This window comes from Lemur catta, chromosome X (assembly GCF_020740605.2).
Source record: "Lemur catta isolate mLemCat1 chromosome X, mLemCat1.pri, whole genome shotgun sequence".
Lineage (NCBI taxonomy): Eukaryota > Metazoa > Chordata > Mammalia > Primates > Lemuridae > Lemur > Lemur catta.
In genome coordinates, this window is record NC_059155.1 from 32273311 (window position 1) to 32294096 (window position 20786).

At 37.1% G+C, this 20786-nt stretch overlaps 1 protein-coding gene across 9 annotated transcripts in view; it reads right to left on the minus strand.

The window, feature by feature from the left end:
• Positions 1 to 20786, minus strand: part of MBNL3 (muscleblind like splicing regulator 3) — a 119939-nt gene that overhangs the window by 52825 nt on the left and 46328 nt on the right. For 2 of the 9 annotated variants that reach the window (XM_045538606.1, XM_045538605.1), the window contains exon 1: positions 2954 to 2972. The exons of 6 other annotated variants lie outside the window; for them this stretch is intronic. The gene's annotated coding sequence lies outside the window, so the exon portion shown is untranslated. One more of the 9 variants, XM_045538604.1, reaches the window with a different exon arrangement.

Here is a 20786-nt window from a genome sequence, read left to right on the forward strand (position 1 = left end):
AAAGTTAAATTATTAAATAAAGGGACCAAACAAATGATTTGTTCTATGAAGAAAAATGTTGTTATTCCATTTTAATGGTTATGTGTTAAATGAAAAATCCTAGTGATAATACTGCCCCATGGTAACATACTTAGGTGCATAGACATAGCTTCTCAGAGGCAGAAATAGTGATTTTAGAATTACAAATCGTATGTTCTAGGTTGCCTGTTTCCTGCTGGGAAAAACCTGAAAGAGCTAAAATTGAGTCAGCATCAACATAAATTGAGTATTAGCCAGGTATCAGTATCCTAATGGCAAATGTCCCTCTTTCTTCCTCTTAAAATTCTGTCTTTACAAAAATGGATATAATCTGCACCATTTTCTCCTCCAAATATTGTATCATCTGTAAGTATTGATATATATGCACAAAGAGCACGCTTAAAATTCTGCATACAACTTTTAATTTAAATTTGAGATTCAGGCATGAAATTTAGGGGGGAAAGTCTTTAATAAGCCATTTCCTAAATACATTGGAGGCAAAATTAATGAGGCTGAACGTAGACCCCATGGAGAGGGCCAGCCAAGTACCTCACCATTGTGGTCAGCACTGCACCCCCCTTTTCATACTATCCCAACTCTGTTTTCTTGACACATTCCACACACACATATGCAGGGCAATGACTTCGGTGCAAACCAGATATCGAATTCGAATAGGCGAGAAGCTAGGAGGAGAGCAGAGGAATGTTCTTGCCTATGTGCCTTAAGAGAGCTTTTACACTGTGACCTCCAAAAGACGAAGGGAGGACTGGGCTCGACAATCACACTGTTGTTCTGAAATAGCCCACTAAGATAATTTGATTCCCAGAATCAAAACATTTTAGGGCTGAAGTGGATTTTAGGGAACAGCTTACTCACCTTTATCTTACAGAGAAAGAAAGTGAAGGCCAAGGGGGTGAGGTGACTCGTCCTAATGCACAAGCAGCGCAGTAAGCATAAATGCCAAGTTTCCAGACTCTCACTACCCAGTATGAGTTCGCAGTTCAAATGACTTTTCCTCTGTAAAGATTTTCCTGAAACTATCTCCCCACCCCCACGCCCATTTTTCTCTCCCTTCTCTGTGCCTCCAACTGCACCTTGCACTCGGTTTTATCTTAGCACTTATCACTGTGTACATCGATAAACTTTTTGCATGCCTGTCTCCCCTATTAGACTTTGAGCCTCTATATAGGCAAAACTACATCTTCCTCGTCTTTGAATGTCTAGGGATGTGCCTGTGCCTGGCATAGCCACTCCATGCAAATTTGTTGAACTTTGTGAGAATAATTTTATAGGGCATAACACTTAGACGCCTAATTGCTTCTCTTGCTACTTCCTTTCATAAGTTCTTTCTTCTCCCTCCAAGAAGAGAACAATAGTCAACACAAGACTGAGGCTGTTCCTGGTTGTCTGTTCCAAATGAACCGTTATTCTATTCATGTGCAGAAAACAGCTAATTCGTAACTTCTTTTTTTTGCTATGAATATAAACCCTGAGGAATATGTGACCATAATGGCTGAAAAATCTTGGTAATTTAGTATAATTTAACCAAAAGTGACATGAATCCATGAGGCACACAGACACAAACTCGGGTCTAATTCCAGGGGTCTTTGGCCACAAGGGCCCCCAGGATACAGGGCCTCACTGGCCGAATAAAGGAGCCAGCAGCAGATCCATATCTAATCAGCACTTGGGCCTGTCCAAAGAGAGCCCTGCGTTTCCAGGGTCAGCTTAGAAGAAACTGCATTATCCAACTCTCCCACTCCACCCTGAATTTCTCTGAACAAGCTGCAAGTCAAATTCCCTGAAGCCACTTAGACAAAGGTGGAATACAAGGCTTTAGGAAAATCGCAGCAGGTGGGGGCCTTCTTGTGGATCTCCACTGCATATGCTGACTTACAAGAAAAAATGTTCCTGGCTTTACTTCATGACCCATGTTCCGCTTCATTTACATAAAACATTCATTTTCAAATAATTACCAGCTTGAAATTTTTCTTTGAAATTTTTGAAGAGCAAATAACACTAAAAATTCTAGTTGCTGTTCACAAGTGGAAAATCTGCTTTCTGCCCCCCTCCACACCCCCCCCCTTTTTACTCCTCCTGTAATCGAATACCTTCAATCCCTTTAGAAAAATATTAACTGAATGACTGGTCAATAATAAGCTCATCAAGAATGCATCATCTCTGTTTACAAACAGGCCAACCAGAATCAAATTAAAACCCCAAAGATAATGAAGCATATTGGTACCAAGTTATCAAAAGTCAGAAGCCATTCCTGATGCTAAGTATTCATAGAAGCTATCTTTAGAGCAGCTGACAGCTGGCAACATAAAATGTCATTAAATATAGAAAAAAGGAAAGAAAAAGTTATGACAATTTGTTACTTCAAGAAATAAAACACATAAAATCATGCAACTTCCAAAAGATACTTACTACATATACTTCATTATGAAACAACTTAAGGGGGTGTCTCTCTCTGGCCCATTAGCCAAATCTCCTGCTCTTAGGCTTCTCTCACCTCCTTTTTCTAGACACCCCATCCAGTCACCTACCACAGCGATTTAGAAGCCAGGACAACGAGGATACCAGCTGCTTATACTCTTTCTTCCCAGCTGGGGCTTCTGCTTAGGATACTACCTAGAGATGCCAGATTGATCAAATAAAAATACAAAACTCCCAATTAAATTTGAATTTTCAGATAAACAACAAATAGTTTCTTTTAGTATAAGTATGCCCCATACCATATTTTATCTGGCAAACCTCTCCCTCTCTGTTCTTCTACCCTGGTGAGTTGAGTTAAATAAAGGCAAATCCTTAAAAGTCATTTTACCCCTTTACCTTAAGGCCCTAAGGAGCCCCCTCCGGGAAACCAGCTCAGGCTCTCCTAGGCCTTCAGTTGCCCAGAGTAAAGCAGAGTGTACTCTCGGACCCAGCTTACCTGACCAGCTGCAAGGAATTTAAGGAAGTTGACTGTTGGAGAAAGCAATTTTTGATCCCATAGCTCCTCCCACCAAGAGCTTCACACGGCTCACTACCCTGTCAGCCACTCAACCTTCCCACCCACAGTGGTGCAACTGTATACGTCAATGTCCTTGCTGTCTGCGGGGGCTCCCCCTTTAGGCTAGGGTGAAGAGGGGCATGGTATGTGAGCAAGATCTGCCCACCCCTGACTCCAAATTGATAAAGGTTTTTGAGCATATGACACAGCACATAAAGATGAGACTTTTATGCGGTTTTTTTTTTCAGGTTTTTATTCATCTGTGTGTGCAGGGGTGAGGGGCAGTTTAGCATTTTTCCCCTTCAGCTCTGTCTCCGGAATACTCAAATGCAAGCAAAAGTCGTCTATTAAAGCTCAGGAAAATGACTGCTTAGTGTCATGTTTCTATATGCACACATAAGCTCTATGAAAGTACAGATTCAAAACACGCAAAATAGCCATTATTTGCATAGATACCCTTTTCAGTCAATCCTTGATTACTCATATTAAAAGAGAGTGGGAAATAGAGGGACATGGCTAATTCTAATGAACTAAATAATATATCTGGGGAAAATGGCAATCCATAATAGCCCTACATTAAAATTGTGAACATTTAGGAGTTAATTGCCAGACACAGTCCTGAATTTATTTTTTATTCATTAAGAATGCAGACTTTCATTGGAATCATCAAAGATTCAGAATGAGTAAGATCAGAAAGAATGAAACTGTATTGTGCTCGGGAAGTTTCTATGTTTACAGACATATCATAGAAACATCAAATGGTATAGCTAGAAAGGCTCTTAGAGATCATTTATTTCAGCCTTTGCCAGAGTGTGTATCACAGAGCACTAGTCCCAAGAGAGGAGGCTGAAACACTGGGTTTCCTGGTCAAACAGTTGTAAGAAATGGCACACTATATTCCTCTCTTTGAGACCGACAGTACACAAGAGCATAATAAAGGCTCTCACATGTCTTACAGTAAAGAACTTGCTCACTTTTGTTAACCCAGGATTGTTTAACACAGAAATCACCCCTCCTTTTTTTAAAAATCAAATGCTTGTAAATATCTCTCCTCAGTGTACCCTTATGAAAATACTGATCTATTCCAACTTCCTTATCCTACAGGAAGAAACATAAACTCAAACCAAAGTGTATGGTGTTTTATAGGTCAAGTTAGTTTTCCTTCATATTTTTATTTTGATTTCTCTCTTAAACAGAGAAATTCAGTGAACTCCTAAGAATTGGATCTTCCATTAAAATGACATTTTTGCCCATACTTGATTTCCCAAAAGCTAACAATTAGATGGATGTTTTTCCTGTAATTTCTACAAAGTAACACTGCACAATCATCCTCCCAACACCACTTTCTGAGCCTGTAAGTTTCATCAGATCTTTCAAAATGACTGCTGTAGCTTTCTTTTGTTTGAAGTCTTCAGTCAAGCAACCTCTGAAATAAGAACTTCGAGACTTCTGTCTAACTGGCTTTCTTACACTGTGACTTCTGTCCCTTGAAACCATGCCAGTACTTTATGTTTTCCATGACTTAAGGGTCTCAAGTGAGTTTTAACTGTACTAAAACTTGGTAAGCCAGAAGATATTGGGCAATCCCCTCAATTCCTAAGGGTTTTAGTTTTGCACTAGGTATAAACCTTGGGGTTTCCACTTTGCAAAATTAAATTTCCTATCTCTAAGTAACAAGAAAGTTTCAAAGAAGAATTTAATTTAGAAAAGTATCTTACAAACGTATAAGAAGAGTATAAGGTGAGAAAGGCACTGACTATTGTTCAAATTTAAACAATTTATCTTTGCAGGGCTCAGGGTGATGTTAAGAATAAATTAAATAATTATGTCTCTATAGCTAGCCACATATGCGTCCACTCAAAGGTTATATAAAAGGCAGATGTAGTTGTTGATTTACCTCTGCATTTTGAAATTAGCGATACAAAGATGAAAATCAGTCCCTCTTTAGGTAAACATGAGTCTTTTTTCAGATAATGAAATGTAAAAGCATGATATCAAAATGGTTATTTACAGGGTCTTGTTAAACTCATAATTGTGAAATCATGTTTCAAATCCCCAATAGAGCCAAGGGTATCCACTTTAAAACAAGCATTTTCCTCACACTCCTACTATCAAATACAAAAAATATATAGAATTTCCAAGCAGAAAGTGTTTACTTGGTGACATGGATTGCCATTAAAATACTTTTGAGGCATGGACTAAATCTGCTAAATGAAACTGCTGAGATTACTTTTTTTTTAAAATATATACATGTGTGTGTGTGTGTGCGTGTGTGTGTTTTAAAATGGTCCTCTCCTGATCTAGTTTAGTAAATACAGCAGCCTTGTTAAGCTTACCTTCTGTTTTTCATCGAGCAGTTAATATTTGAAGATGATGAAACTGTTCCTAGTATTTAAAGAAACAAACAAGTCCACCCACAAGCAATGTAACCAGAAATGGGGTTAAAGAAAGTAAAGTGATAAAGGGAGGCATTTTGTTTCAAAACAAATTGATCCCCCAACCATAAATGTCTCATGGCCTTGCAGAGAAGAAGTTGAAATATGACCACTGCCAAAGGATGCCTATCTCTAAATCCCAAAGAAGGAAAAGATAAAGCAAAGAACAGAGAAATTTCATTAATTAGCTCTAAAAATCTATCTACTGTACTCCCTAAGTCAGTTTAAACAGCTGGAACAAGACTTATTGGATGAGAAGTATGCATGCAAGGATGTGGTGTTCATTAAAAATGTGCATCCTCTATACTCAGCACAAAACGATTTCTAGGGTCATTTGGCCATGGTGATAGCCTAATCAGTGACTTTTAATTGGTGGAATCGTTATTTTGGTGGGGAAAAGTATAGTAGAACATAAAATAAAATAAAACAAATCTACTCCAGCTCCATTGTGCCTTCCCTGAAAATCAGCATAAAATTAGAAAACTTCAGAAAACATGCCTTTGTGAAAAAATAAAATGAGTATTTATTAAGGTAAATCCAATTACATTCTAGAAAATATTTGATAAAAAGTGGACACAGTGAAATTAAACTAGGTAGTGTAAAACATTAGTGTGCCAATCTTTTACGCTTATTTTTCTACTAAAGATAACTGGAGCATTTATTTGGTTTTACATTGTTTCATGTTTTGCATTGTCTTTGTATACTAGACTCTGGTATATATGGTCAAATGACCCTTCATATGTGAACTAATTTAAATCATTTATGAGTGTGCTGGAGAATAATTGTATATACAGCTTTAGTCCATGTTACTTGGCATAGAACAACTGTTGACACATATTTAAAGACCAGGCTGAGGCCCCTGTAAAATTATATTTTCCATTAATATGAAAGTAGTCATAAAAACAAAACTCATTTGAGAGATTTATAAAATGTTGTGATCTGGTTTGCATTTTTTTTCATACCATGTCTGCCTGAATATTAATAACTAACTTTATTGTGTATTTACCATGTGCCAGGAACTGTTCAAAGTGCTTTATATGCATTATCTCATTTAATCTCCACAATTGAGGAAACTGAGGCACAGAGAAGTGAAGAAGCATGCCCAAGCTGACAGAACTAATAAGTAGCAGAGCTGTTATTGGAATCTAGGTGCTCTGAGGCCAGAGCTCACACTCTTAACCAGGACACTTTGCCACACAATACTCTGACAGTGCTAAAATGAGAAAATATTTCTACTGTCTGGGCCACCATTTTCCCTCAAAGATTACAACACAAATTGCACATCAATCGGCTGTTAGGTATGTCCAGACACAATTCAATAGCCAAAATTTAAGGCAAATTTATTTTGTTAAGTACCTAGGGATCTTGGGTGACTTGAATATGAATAAGACAAGGTAGGTGAATGTTAAAAATACAGTCTCCCATCCTTTCTGAAGCAGAAACAATCAGTATAAAATGTTTCCTCTCTTAACACAACTTTTTAGTAAATGTTTGCACAATAGCAATTTGCCAGTTGCTTTGGGAGAAGCAGCCTCAAATTATCAGGAGTTAGGTCACGTAAGCTGAAGCACAAACGGCCATGACCTGACAAAAGTAACAGCCCAGTAAAATCCCATGGAGATAGAGAATGGACGGAAGTAGGATTCAATGAAAGAGTTGGTTTGTGCACTTCGTGACTATTATTACTACTGTGAGACAAGAATCTTTTAAAAATGCATTAGTGCCATTCAGAAGCAGGTTTACTGAGTCCATAATAGTCTGAGTGCTATAGGTTTGACACTATCACAAAGCGGAGAAAATCTCCAAATGATGACTGACGAAAAGATCGTCAAATCATACGAAGTGTTCTTCTGAAGCATGTCATTGCCCTAAGAACACAGGCAAATGGGAACTTACCTACACTTTACACACTGCCTCACAAGATTACCCCACCGAGAGCTCAGTTTCAGTGGGGATTTTATTTAAATGACCGTGGAGTAGCTAGCTATACTTTGAGATAGTACAAAGTGGAGGGTCATGATCTGTGGACCTAGGAACTAGGGTTTGACTTTTTCAGTGCTTCAAATATACAAGAATTATGTTTGCTTATTTTCTTTTCTATATTGCCAATTTCTTTTTGGCTAAGTAAACATTATTCACAAAATAAAACTAAACATTGTCAAACACAAATGAATATGTGGCTGCATCATGTAAACATGTCAATAATATAAACATATTGATTCTATTCTATAATTTATCATTTACATTTTTCCACAGCTTTTAAAAGATGAATTGTTATAGACATTTGCTGTGACACTAGGGAATCTGGTTCTTTTAATAAGTGACTAGACAACTGAGCATGCAGAATCCAAAAGTGTACTTATATACACATAATGTTAGAAAACTGAGGACAATTCTCTTTATTAATACTGGATATTATTGTTAAACAGTTGCTGCTCCCACAGCTTAGTGGTATAGTAGGTGAAAGGGCAGAAGATAAAGAAGCAGATCCAGGCTTTAATCTCATCCTTGCAAACAACAAAAAAGAGAAAATAATCATTGCTCCTTTTTCTTTTCAGCTGGCAATAACCCAGTGTCTACTTTGAAGACTAGTTTGTCTAGTCAAGAAACACTCTTTTACCATCCATCACGAGCTTCTTACTTTAAGATTTAGCACAACAAGCATCCACTTTACAATCATAAGGCATAACACATTCAAAATCATTTCTATTATATGAAAAAGCATGGAACATGCTTTAGCTGGCACTGTTTTTATTCTAACTTTGCCATGATTACTTTTACTCACATATTAAAATGATACAAAGAAATCAGGCAAGTCATTTTTCCCCCGGTAAGTGAGAAGGATAAAGCAAAACAATAGACTGTAAGAGAAGATGTTAATGGTGTTGAAAATACTAAAAAATAATTATGGATAAGGGATTTTAAATTTATTTATTTTAATTGGTAAAATAATAAAATTGAATCTTATTAGAAAACTCTTTATAAATGTTTCAGCTACTTTTCCTTTTTCTTATTTTTCATGTCAATAGGCTAACCTCTTAGAAGCCAAAATTGACTTATATACATGTGAAACATGTTTGAATATGCTTTATATATACATATACATATATACATATATATGCACACACATCCTTTTGTCCTTACACTTGCTGCATACGAAATTTTGAAGGTCTACTTGTGGCAGCTAGCAATACCTACCATAGATCTTTAGGGTTACAAAAAAATCACCAGTCTTTCCAAGGGGTTATAATAGACAAATAACTAAAATAATTTTATTTCTTTTTGATTTCACACATTTAGACACCAACATGATTCTTGCCCAATAACTTATATAATATTCCATGAGAAGTTTCTATATGCTCCACAAAAATAGAATTCTGTGATCAAAGAATTTTGAGACTATCTTGGGTCAAACAGAACTAAACTGCTGTCTTTTGTGCAGTACCTCTCAGAGCCTTGTAAGTTTTGTGATACTACTTTGGAGGAAAAATATAACAGGCCCCCTCAAGGATATATAAGTCTTCCAGAATAGATGCCATTTTCCTTCCACCAGATCTGAATATAAACAATAACCCAAGAAAGGGGCCATTTGAATAAGTGGTGAGGAAGGAAGAGGCATTAGGGGAACAACACACAGTTCTGAGAATTCTGAAGCTTTGAAACATCATCCTTAACTGACACCCACCTGAACCAATATGGTTTTCTCCAAACTAGTGGTTCTCAAATTTTGGTGTTCATCAGAATCACCAGGAGGGTTTCTTGAAACACAGACTGCCAGGCCTACCTCCAGAGTTTCTGATTCAGTATGCGTTGGGTGGGGCCCAAGAATTTACATTTCTAACAAGTGCCCAGGTGAAGCTGGTGCTGCTAGTCTGCCCTGTACACTTTTCAGAGCCCTTGCTCTAACGGAATAATGTCCCATCCAACAATGGATTTAGCTATTTACTAAGCATTTTCTTATGTTACTGACAGTTCAGTTTCTAAAAGGTCATATTGAAGGGATTTGGACAGCTTAATTTCACATCTCTGACATCAGTGATGATGTTAGCAGTCATGTAAAACTGTGGTCCCCAAATCTCAGCCATGGACTGGTACCGGTCCGTGGCCTGTTAGGAACCAGGCCATACAGCAGGAGGTGAGCAGCAGGCGAGCCAGTGAAGCTTCATCTGTATTAACAGCTGCTCCCCATCCCTCACATCACCGCATAAGCTCCACCTCCTGTCAGATCAGTGGTGGCATTAGATTCTCACAGGAGAGTGAACCCTACTGTAAACTGCGCATGGGCGAGGGATCTAGGTTGCATGCTCCTCATGAGAATCTAATGCCTGATGATCTGAGGTGGAGCTGAGGCAGTGATGCTAGCGCTGGAGAGTGGCTGCAAATACAGATTATCTTTAGCAGAGATGTTTGACTGCACAATAAATGTAATGCACTCAAATCATCCTGAAACCATCCCTCCTCTCCCCGAACCCCGGTCCATGGAAAAATTGCCTTCCATGAAACCAGTCCCTGGTGCAAAAAGGTTGGGGACCGCTGATGTAAAAGAGGTCCAGTGTAGGTCATGAAAAAAAAGGAATGGGCTTCTCAAAACCTATTCTACTACTCCTTGGAAATACATTCATTTTCTGTTTCCAAGGTAGAGCTATTTTTCATAACACTAAGTAAGTATATATATGAGAGCTCTGTATTGCATGTTGCTTGCATTTGCTCTACAAACTTCTCTAGACTATTTTTCTAAATGTTTACTATGCACTCAAATTTAAGCAAATAAAGAATTTTCTAATAAATTCCCTTCAGCTTTCCAATAAATTCATACCTTTACTCACCCACCACAGAAACCCAATCATTTGAAAGCATTACCCCTTCTCCTCATCCCCAAAAAACGATATCTGGAAAAGGACAAGTTAGAAGGAGGAAATTACTTTTCACATCAAATAAGTAAACAGCCCAAAGTTGACCACAGCATTTCAGCATGGATAATCAAAAGCTGAATTATCAATACATTCCTAAACCTCAAAGCAAGCGCTGAATACAAAGTTCATCAGTTACACCCTGCAGTGAGGCAGTAAGAAAAAAAATTGGTCTCAAAGAACATTTTCTCCTTTTCATAGTGAAGAAAATAAACACCTAAGGAGTTCCAAGTATTTGTTACTCTTTCCTTTCTATATTAAGAATAGTCTCAGTTGCACTTAGTTTACTTCTGAGTATCACTGGAAGCCTATTTTAAACTGAGGCCCCCTGTGCATGACACTGGAATGCCCAGAATACATTAACATGTCAAAATGAAAAACACTTAGATAGCTTAATAAACTTCAAATAAGAAATTCAGAAATAGAATTAGCCTCTTCTCTGGTTGACTTGCTCTCTTACTACTTATACAACTACATTCTTCCAAAAGGCTTGGAAATGACATTGAAGAAAGATACTTTTTCAATAAGATCATTATACTAAGCCTAAATAACAAAGATTGATATAATGGGGAAGGTGGGACAATGGGAATAATTATATCAAGAACTTCAAAATTCTAGACTAAGGTTAATTGCTGCAACTGGGCCCAAAATGTAGCTATGAGCTTTCTGGCAACCATAGTAAATAGGAAAATGTATTGACTTGTATTGTTCTTGCTGCCTGATAAAAGAAAGCATACTGTTTAAGAAGCACCTCTCATGTAAAAAAAAAAAAAAAATACTGTGCTAAATACTGTGGAAGAAACAAAGAAGACTATGACATAGATAGCCGATTCTGAAAACCAGCACTCACTATCCAGGGATGGATATGAAGATGTAGAAGGAAGAGACTGGGCTTACTGCACAAATCCCAATATATAGTTTGTAAGCCTAAAGATGCTTCAACTCCCATCTTGAAATTACTTTCTTATTTTCCCACTTCTTTTAAAAGCAGATTGCTTGAACTAAATTCTAGTTATTGAGTTTTTTTTTTTTAAGTGTCAATGCATGGGCTCTATTAGAATTTTTCTTTGCCTTTCGGTCGGTGTTCAAAGTCTTTGGACTTGCAAAATATCCCTGTGTATTTAGAGCAAGAGCTATTGATTAAACTTTAAATATATACCTTTATTGGATTAGGCAGTCACCTTTTCCACAAAACCCCTTTCTGCAGGTTATGACCTTGTACTTGACTCAGAATGATCTTATTAGAACTAATGTTTCCACAAATACCTTGATTTGCAAGCTATCCATCTGCTATAAAATTTAATTTCAAACATTTTAAGGCAAAAATAAAGCTAGAATATTACTAGATCATCACACTGATTATTTTAAAATAATATTTAACAATGACCAGTTGGTAAAATTTTTAAAAATCCATATATAAGTTAAAAGCACTCAAAATGCAATATTTGGAGAGTATCCAACAGCATTTGCCAAAGAACATTTCTATAATGATGAGGGACAGAATTAAATTTGCAAATATCAGCAATCTGTAGGCCATCAAATCTAGGTTAAAATGTGGTTGAGTGAGGAAAGTTGGCACATGGATGTATACAATTTTCATCCATATTTAAAGAAAAATCGAACTTGGGGTAGAAGTACAGATGTAGATGAAGAGATCACTGGGCACCTCTCAGTTAAGCTCATATTTGTTCTCCCTCTCTCAAAGTGATTCAACAAGTTCAGGTTTCATTCAACAAATATGTTTTAAGGTCCCAATATATGCTAGGCACAAAAGCTATGGTGGTGAATAAGACAGTATCTAACACAAAACAAACAAAAAGCATGGCAGACCTTCACTTCAGTGAAATCTGATGTTAAGATAAGCATAAGAACAGTACACTGGAGTGGAATGTCCACCCCCCTATACTATACCCTGTTGGCTTCATCTGCATCTCAACTCCATCACTATCCTTCCCTTCCCACTGCCACCACCTAATTGAAACCCCTATCATTTCACATCTTCAGTACTTCAACAGCTTTCTAAGAGGTCCTTCCTCTTGCTAGTCTTTTTTTTTCTCTCTAGCAATTTTCTTGCATAGGCTAATGGTGTCATTTCTCTGCTTAAAAATGGTCAGACTCCTCAGAGCTACAAAATGAAGTCCAACCTCCTCACTGAATTTTAAGACCACTCCTCTGCAACTCAACCTCTATGCTCCAGACATTCTGACTTAGCACTCAACTCCCCAAACACATCACCATTTTTTCCTCTCTGCCGTTGCTCAGGTTATCCCCTCTGCCTGGAATATCTTCCTGTCCCTTGTTAAAAGAATACCTCAAAGAGTACCTATCCCGTGACTCCATCTTTAAACACCACAGCTGGATGTAATCCCAGTCCCTACCTCTCCCCTTGGACTCTTTTAGCTGTTAGTTTCTACCTGGTTTATGGCACAAAACACAAGCAACCTCATACTAAGAGGTCAGGCAGGAACCACATATTCCATAACTTTGTATTCTGCACAGTACTGAGCCCAGTGCTTAACAAGTAATAGATTTCAATAAATGTTTGTTGAATGAATCATTTCTTTGGGGAATTGAATGTATATAGAACTCTTAATGGATTTAACAGGAGCTTTCAGCATTAAACAACCCCTGACATTTATAAAAATCCTGGTAGGAAACCGCAACCAATAGTCCTACAAATTAAGTGCTGCTGCTTGCTCTTGTATGAAGAGAAACAGAGGTAGTAGGATTCCTATGACTTGCTCAAGGCCACACAAGGAGCCCTTGTTAGATCTGTTATTATAAGGCGGCATTCTATGTTTATGCCACTTGCTGATACCATGTTTCATTCCATATATTTCAATGGCTACATTTGTGATTCACCTAAGAAAGAGGCATTTTTCAAGGCTACTTCTCAGGCTCCTTTGAAAAATAAGACAATATTCCAAAGTGAAATTCTTCCTCCCATGGGGCACTGGCAGAATAAAGAGGGACATGATTTTAAAATTTTTCAGTTACACTGAAGTTAAGATTGAATATGTACAATTATTATGTATTAATAAGAAAAAGATTAAATTTGTTTCTATATAGAATTTTTTCCTGGCTTATAAAAAAGTGAAATAACCAGGAAATTGCAGACACTCAAGAGATTATATTTTTATAAAAGCTGGAAAAAATTTAAGTTCGTTTAAGTGGAGCATGTTAGATAAGCATAAATCTTAAAAACAGAAAAACAACTCTTGGGATAGGTATTTGTCAGATATTTAAAACAAAATCACAGAGTTCCTGGAGATATTATAAATGCTCAAATTGTTACTTCAGTGTTACTACCTTTCACAAATAGGAGGAGGAACAAGTTTCAAGACAGTGTGACAGCATGGTCTTAAAACAATGTGATTTTGAAAAACGTGGTCTCCAAAAATGTATTTGGAACTAAGAGATCACTGACACTATAATGCTATCTACTCACTGTATTTAAGAGGCATATAAAAGATGGTTAAAGAGTTTCAAGTCACAGGGGAAAAAGTTTTATGTTTGCATTTCTGCACGCTAAACACAGAAATCAGAACATTACTACCATATAGTTAGCTAACAAATCATGGATGACAGAAAGGATAGGTCTTGGTTTAGGGAACTTCTCATATTTAACACAGTTATATTATATTACTGTAGACCCCACATTTTCATATTTATGGAGAGTTTTCACAGTGTGGAAACTGCCTTCACTGTCCACTATCTACCCATAAGAATATTACTAGAAGCAAAGGCTAATTTCCTTTCTACCAATTTCCAGTGGGTAAATAAAAATTGGAGCTTCAATAGAGAAAAAAGCCTATTTATGACAGAAAAAAATCTAATCCAAGGCATACATTTAAATGCCTATGACCAAGTTATTGTGGAAAACTGTTTTTGAACAGATGGATCCTATAACCATACCTACTTAACTACATAACAGATTAGGCATGACACTGAGCAATATTACGCAAACTCATCATAAACAAGATACTGAAAAATTATTTACTCTATCTTTAGAGATAACATGGTTAAGTCCAAACAGTGGGCATCATTTCGAAAATAAAAGGTTGAAAAACAAATGGAATCATTTGCTGCCTTTTAAGAAAACAATTATCAAGAAAGATGGCAAAAAGCATTAAACTTCTAATTACATCTAGCAGTAAAACTTGACCCTAGGGTGAGAATTGAAGGCCCAGAAATAAAAACATTGAAAACCCAATCAAGACTGTAAATCTGCACTAGACAGCAACAAAAAACCCCCCAAAATTACAAAACTGGACACTGATTATATGGTGGAAGAAACATAGAAGAAAGCGAAAAGGTTATTTGGAGATAATGACAAAAGAGCAGGAGGCTAAGATTCCTTTGGAATGTATAACCCCATAAGTCAAGGATCAAGCGACACACTGAGATAGTGGAAAACAGGGTCACTTAGGGATAGTACATGCAGAAAGCTAGTTGGTGAGGGCAAAAAGAGCTGCTAGTAAGTAAACGATGTTCTACGAACAATGTCATGTTCTCAGAAGAACTAAGTGCTGCTTCCAGATGCACAGAAGTACCTTGTATCCACATTTCACAAAAATCTGATATAGAGAAAAAAAGACAATATTTGTAATGATTTTATAAAACTATGCCTGAAATAATTCAGGTAAAGAATTATTTACTGACCAAGTGGGATCAGGTATATATTTCTCTAACATGTAAGACTTTTCGCCAAACAAGAGTTGACATATAATAGGCAGTTCTCAAATTTCTCCTACTTAATCAAGTTCCTATGGCAAACGACCAGTCTTAACTGTATCATCAAATTGTGGTTGGGGAATACATCCCTGGCCCTATCCTGAATCCTTTCTAACCAGATGCCCAACTGCAACTTGGCTGCAAAGTGGAGAGAGAAATGATCTTGAACTATGATCCCATAAAACAACATTTTAAATAAATCAGGTTAGATTCCAAGTTATTTTACAAAAAATATATATGACCCATGATAAGACTGAATTGCTACTGCAATATTTTCAGCCAATCTATGACAGGTCCCTCCCTAGCTGGCCAGGGCGGAATCAGACATCAAAGAGTTTTATGCAGTGAAGATTCATGTGATCCACAGTCCCACAGTCACAGTTGTAACTCCCAATTCTGGCTAGTTAACTCAATAGTGCAGTGTTTGGAAGGAAGGGTGGGCAAGGGAGCCCAGACAGCTCAGTATTCTGGCATTCAGCAATTAAGCAAAGCTTAGTCTCACAAAGTTAGATAACTTTGTCCAAAAATTTAAAACACCCTGTTTCTCTTCCTCCTCCTTTTCAAAACAAATTGTCCAAATGACTGTCAATGAACTAAATATGAACCTTAATTTAAACTCTTAATCTAAATAAATTATCATGAAACAATAAAAGAGAGAAGGATTAGGAAAGGAAAAGTTGGCTTCTCTGTGTCCCACTTTTAAGTACAAAAAGTAAAGGAGTACCACAGAACTTCATAGACAATGCATCCCAGTCTCATGTGGGACGACAGCATGACCATGATAAGAGCTGGATATTTTTTGGTTTAGTAAAACAACAGCCCAATTGATATTTTCTCCATTTCCCTCTTCTCCATAGGAAAAAAGAATGAAATGCTTGGGAGAACACTGGAGTCATCAGGCTCTTTTGATAACTGCATATGTGACCTTGGGCAAGTAACTCTCCCTCATTGGCTCTCCAGTTTACAATCTGTAAATGGTAAAATTTTGAACTGATTAGTCTTCCTTCTACAGCCAACATTTTTATTTCCTAGGTTTGTGGAATGCTGTTATAGGCATGAGTGCTTTCTTAACTATTTGTTAATAGTTATCTGAGTTATCCAGCTTTTCGAGGTCAGTCCTGGGATCAGCCACTGCATGGATTCCAGAATTTTATCATTATCATACCCAAAGTTATTTTTTTTAAAAAAAGAAGGAAAACTGAAAAGAAACAATACCCCATTGTATTTCTGAGCCTCAAAGGACGGGAGAGAAATGTAAGATTAAAAAAGCCAACTTTAAAAAAATAAATAAATAAAAATATTTTATTTTGAAATAATTTTGAACTTAACAGAAAAATGGCAAAAATAATACCTGGAGTCGCAGTATACCTTTCACTCAGATTCCCCTACTATTAAAAACTTATGTAGTATAACCATAACACAATTACCAAAACCAGGAAATTAACACTGGCATAGGACTCATAACTAGAGAGATCTTATTTGAATGTCACAAATTTTCCTCCTCATGTCCTTTTTTTTGTTCCAGGATCCACTCCAGGATCCCACATGACATTTACTTGTCATGTCTCTTTAGTTCCCTGTAATCTGTGACAGTGTCTCAGTCCTTTCTTGTCTTTCATGACCATGACACTTTGGATGAGTACCGGTCAGTTATTCTGTAAATGCCTCTCCTTTGGATTTGTTAAATGTTTTCTCACAATTCGACTGAGATCATGTGTTTTGGGCAAGAAAACCACAGAAATGATGTGCATCATATCTGAGGGTATGCAATGTTAATATATCTTATCACTCATTATGTGAGCCTTGATCACCTGGTTAAGGTGGTGTCTGCTGGGTTTCTCCGCTGTAAAGTGACTATTTTTCTGTTTTTAACTGATAGATATCCTGGGAGAGATGCTTTGAGACTATGCAAATATCATGTTTCCCCTCCAACTTCTATCCTCCGATTTCAGCATCCATCAGTGGATCTTGCCTGCAACCATTGCTACCACGGTGTTTGCCTAATGGTGATTTTATGTTTCCTTCATTTGTTCTACACTTATTCATTTATTCAATTTTTTATATAAGTATGGACTCACAAACATCTGTTTTATTCTATGGGTTATAATTCAATATTATTATTATTTAGTTCGTTGCTCAAGTTGTTCCAATTTCAGCCATTGGGAGCACCTTCATATTGGCTCCTGTGCCCTTTTGTCATGCCTCACCCCTTTTCTAGTGCTTTCTTACTTTGGGGCACCAAAAGACATTACAGCCTCATCTTGAATTTTCCCTGCCCTGGTTCCTTTATTGGAGAAAGGAATTACATGCTAAGATGTGGGTGCTAGCTGTGCTCATTGCTATTGGGGTGTCATTGCCTCTAGTTCCTCCCAAGACAGAGCTAGCAAATAAAAGCATGCATACTAACCCATGCATAAACACACATCAATATTAATTTCTGTATGTCTATCTGTAGACATAATTATGACTCCTTTCTAATCCACACCACAGAATTCATCCTAACCTTCCCTTTTTCTTTATTTTTAACTTTTCTCTTAGATGGTAAGAAAACAGCCTCTCGTTTTCTACTCTCTATTCATGTATTTGTTCACCCCTAGTATCCACATAAAGTACTTGCATATGCCTGTGAGGAACAGATTTACTAACTAGAGACAGTATTTGTGTGCAATTCTTTTTATCTTTACATAAATATGGCACTTCTAGGTTTCTTTTGCAAAGTGTCAGCATGATGTAGCTTTTCCCATATTTTTACTTCTAATATGTTTAGCTAAAAAATGTCAAGAAGAACACTATGCTATTTGTGTAAAAAAGAGAGAATAGTTATAGACATATTTGTTTGTATATATTAATAAATATATAAAATATCTACGGGAGAGGGAAAACTAAAAATAACAGTAGGGAGGTCAACTGGGAAAAAGAGATGTGGGGGAAACTTCACTGCATACTCTTTTATACTTAATTTTTTTACTTTTTTATTGAGATACAATTCACATTTCAGAAAGTTTACTCTTTGAAAGCATACACATCAGTGGGCTTTAGTATATTTATACAAAGTTGTGCAACTACTGCCACTATCTTAATTCCAGAACATTTTTATCTCCCCCAAATGAAATCTTGTACCCATTGGCAGTCACTTCCCACTATCCCCTCACCCACCTACTCCCATCAGCCCCCACAAGCCTCTGGCAATCACTAATCTGCTGTCTGCCTCTATAGATTTGCCAACTTTAGATGTTTCATATAAATGGAATCACACAATATGTGACCTTTTGTGTCTGGATTCTTTCACCTAGCATAATGTTTTCAATGTCCATCCATATTGTAGCTTATATCAGTACTTTGTTCCTTTTAACTGATGAGTAATATTCCAGTGTATGTATGTACCATATTTTGTCATCAATTGATGACTGCTTTTTTAAAATTTTTGAATCATGAAAATATATTACCCATTCAAAAATTAAACTTAAAAAAAGCAGAAAAGAAAGGAACAACTCTATCATAAAAAGCAGGAAAAAAGTTTAAAAAAAATCATCAAGTAAATAATGCATGAAAAATAATAATGTATGGAAAAGCTTTGCTTGGTAATTGACCAGAAGAACTCATAGACTCAATAGCAACTTATGTTCACAGCTAAGGATAGCAAACTTATTACAACAAAGGACACAGAGCAAAAGCAGCAGGAAAGAGATTCACATCAGTGGAGTCAAGCGAAGCCCAACACAGACTTCCAATGTTCTTCCTTATCTGAGGCCACAGAGGACACAAAGACTCTCTCTAGCAGCAAACTACAGGAGCATGTATAAAATGTCTCCACCCTGGGAAGCCTAGTTCTAGTCTCAAGGTCAGAGGTCAGATCGGTTCCTATCACCATGTACACCTTACTACCAACTGGCTGTGGCAATGGAAACTCAGGATCCCAACAATGAAACAGGGTTCACATTATCAATTTTGATCTTGAGCAAAGCAAACCTCCCCAACTTCATCTCCCACTGTCCTTCTTCCTCATCCCTCTCGTCTAACTGTGCTGTTGACCTTGAAGTTCTTCATACATGCCAGGCCCCCTCCTGCTTCAGGGCCTTTGCTGTGGCTGTTTTCTTTGCCCAGAGTGTTCTTGGAGGTTTTCAGCATGTGCCTCCTCACCTCCTGCATGCCTGTCCTCAAAGATCAGCTCCTGGGAGGCTCCCTGGGCACTGTATCTAAAACAGCAGCCCCTGCCATTCTCCACCCCCTTTCCCAGCCTCAGATATCTTCACACGTGGAAATATATCCTTAACCTGGATATTCACCTGCCCCTCCCACATCCCCCAAAGAGAATGTCTGCACCGTGGGGGCAGGGACTGCTTCTAGTTCACTGCTGGGGCCTGAGGCCTGGCACTGTGCCTGGCACACAATCGAGGCTCAGTAATTGGATATAGACAGACACTGGGTGGAAGAATGAACATATTTGGAGCACAATAAGAGTCCTTACTTTTAGCTCTAGACTATAAGGGGAAATACCCAACTGAATTATTAATTTTTCTCTCAGGATTTGAATATACAAATATCATAATGACTATAATAAAATTTCTTTTAGAAAGATGATTTTGGTTTCCCTTTAAGAGGTGGACCCTAACTGTTTCTTTTTTTCTGATTACAAGTAACATATCTGCAAAAGAAAATTAAACAATGCAGAAAGGAATAAAGTAGAAAGTGAAAGTCCTGTAGCCTGGAGGTTAGCAGGAGAGGAGGGCCAGGGATCATACCTTTTCACTGGGGCAGCTGTGACATTGTCAGCAGGGCTCATCAATGTCCCCAGGGGTGAATTGGCCACATCATACTGTCTTGCTTTGCTGTTTACATCCTTTGCCTGTTTTTCTAGGAAAATACCTTCAAGTTTTGTGTTTTTTTATTTGTTCAGTTCTTTATATATTAAAATAATAGTCTTTTGTCTGTCAAATATATCATACATTTTTCTTCAAATTATTGCTTGTCTTCTAACTTTGCGATGTTTTCTGCCATTTAGAAGTGATTTTTATTGTGTGATCACTTCTAATAATCTTTTCGTTTATTGTTTCTGCCTTCGAAATCATGCTTAGAAGGGTCTTCGCTACCCCAGGATTATAAAAATGTTCATCTGAATTTTCTTCTATTATTGTCATGGCTTAATTTTATTCTTTACATTTAAATTTTCAGGGTATCCAGAATTTATTTGGTGGTAATAGATTTACTGAGTGCTTATGATGTGCCAGGCTCTGTTCCAAGAGCCTTACATTGATCATTTCATTTGAAAGTTCAGTAACTCCAGAGATAGGTGTTGGCAGGATCCTTTTTTTCACAGGTGAGGAAACTTAGGGACAGGGAGTTTGGGCACTTACCCAAGACCACACAGCTGGTGAAACCTGGTCCATCTAATGCTAAAGCCTACACAGGGTTGTCGTAAGGATTAGAGTTGGCATACATAAAATTTCCGGAATATAGTAGGCAGTCAAAAGATGATAGAGTTTTCAAAATTTCTTTTGCATAGTCCTCATAAACATAATTTCTGATAGCTGCATATTATTTGAAAAATTGTATCTTTTAAAGTGTGTTTCTAAAATATTATTCCATCATAAGTATGGAAAGCATTTAGAATTCCATGGGAACAAATAAAACTTCTATTTTAAGAAACGGCTGTAAGTAAAAGAAATTTTGAAAGGATATACAATGACATGTGAA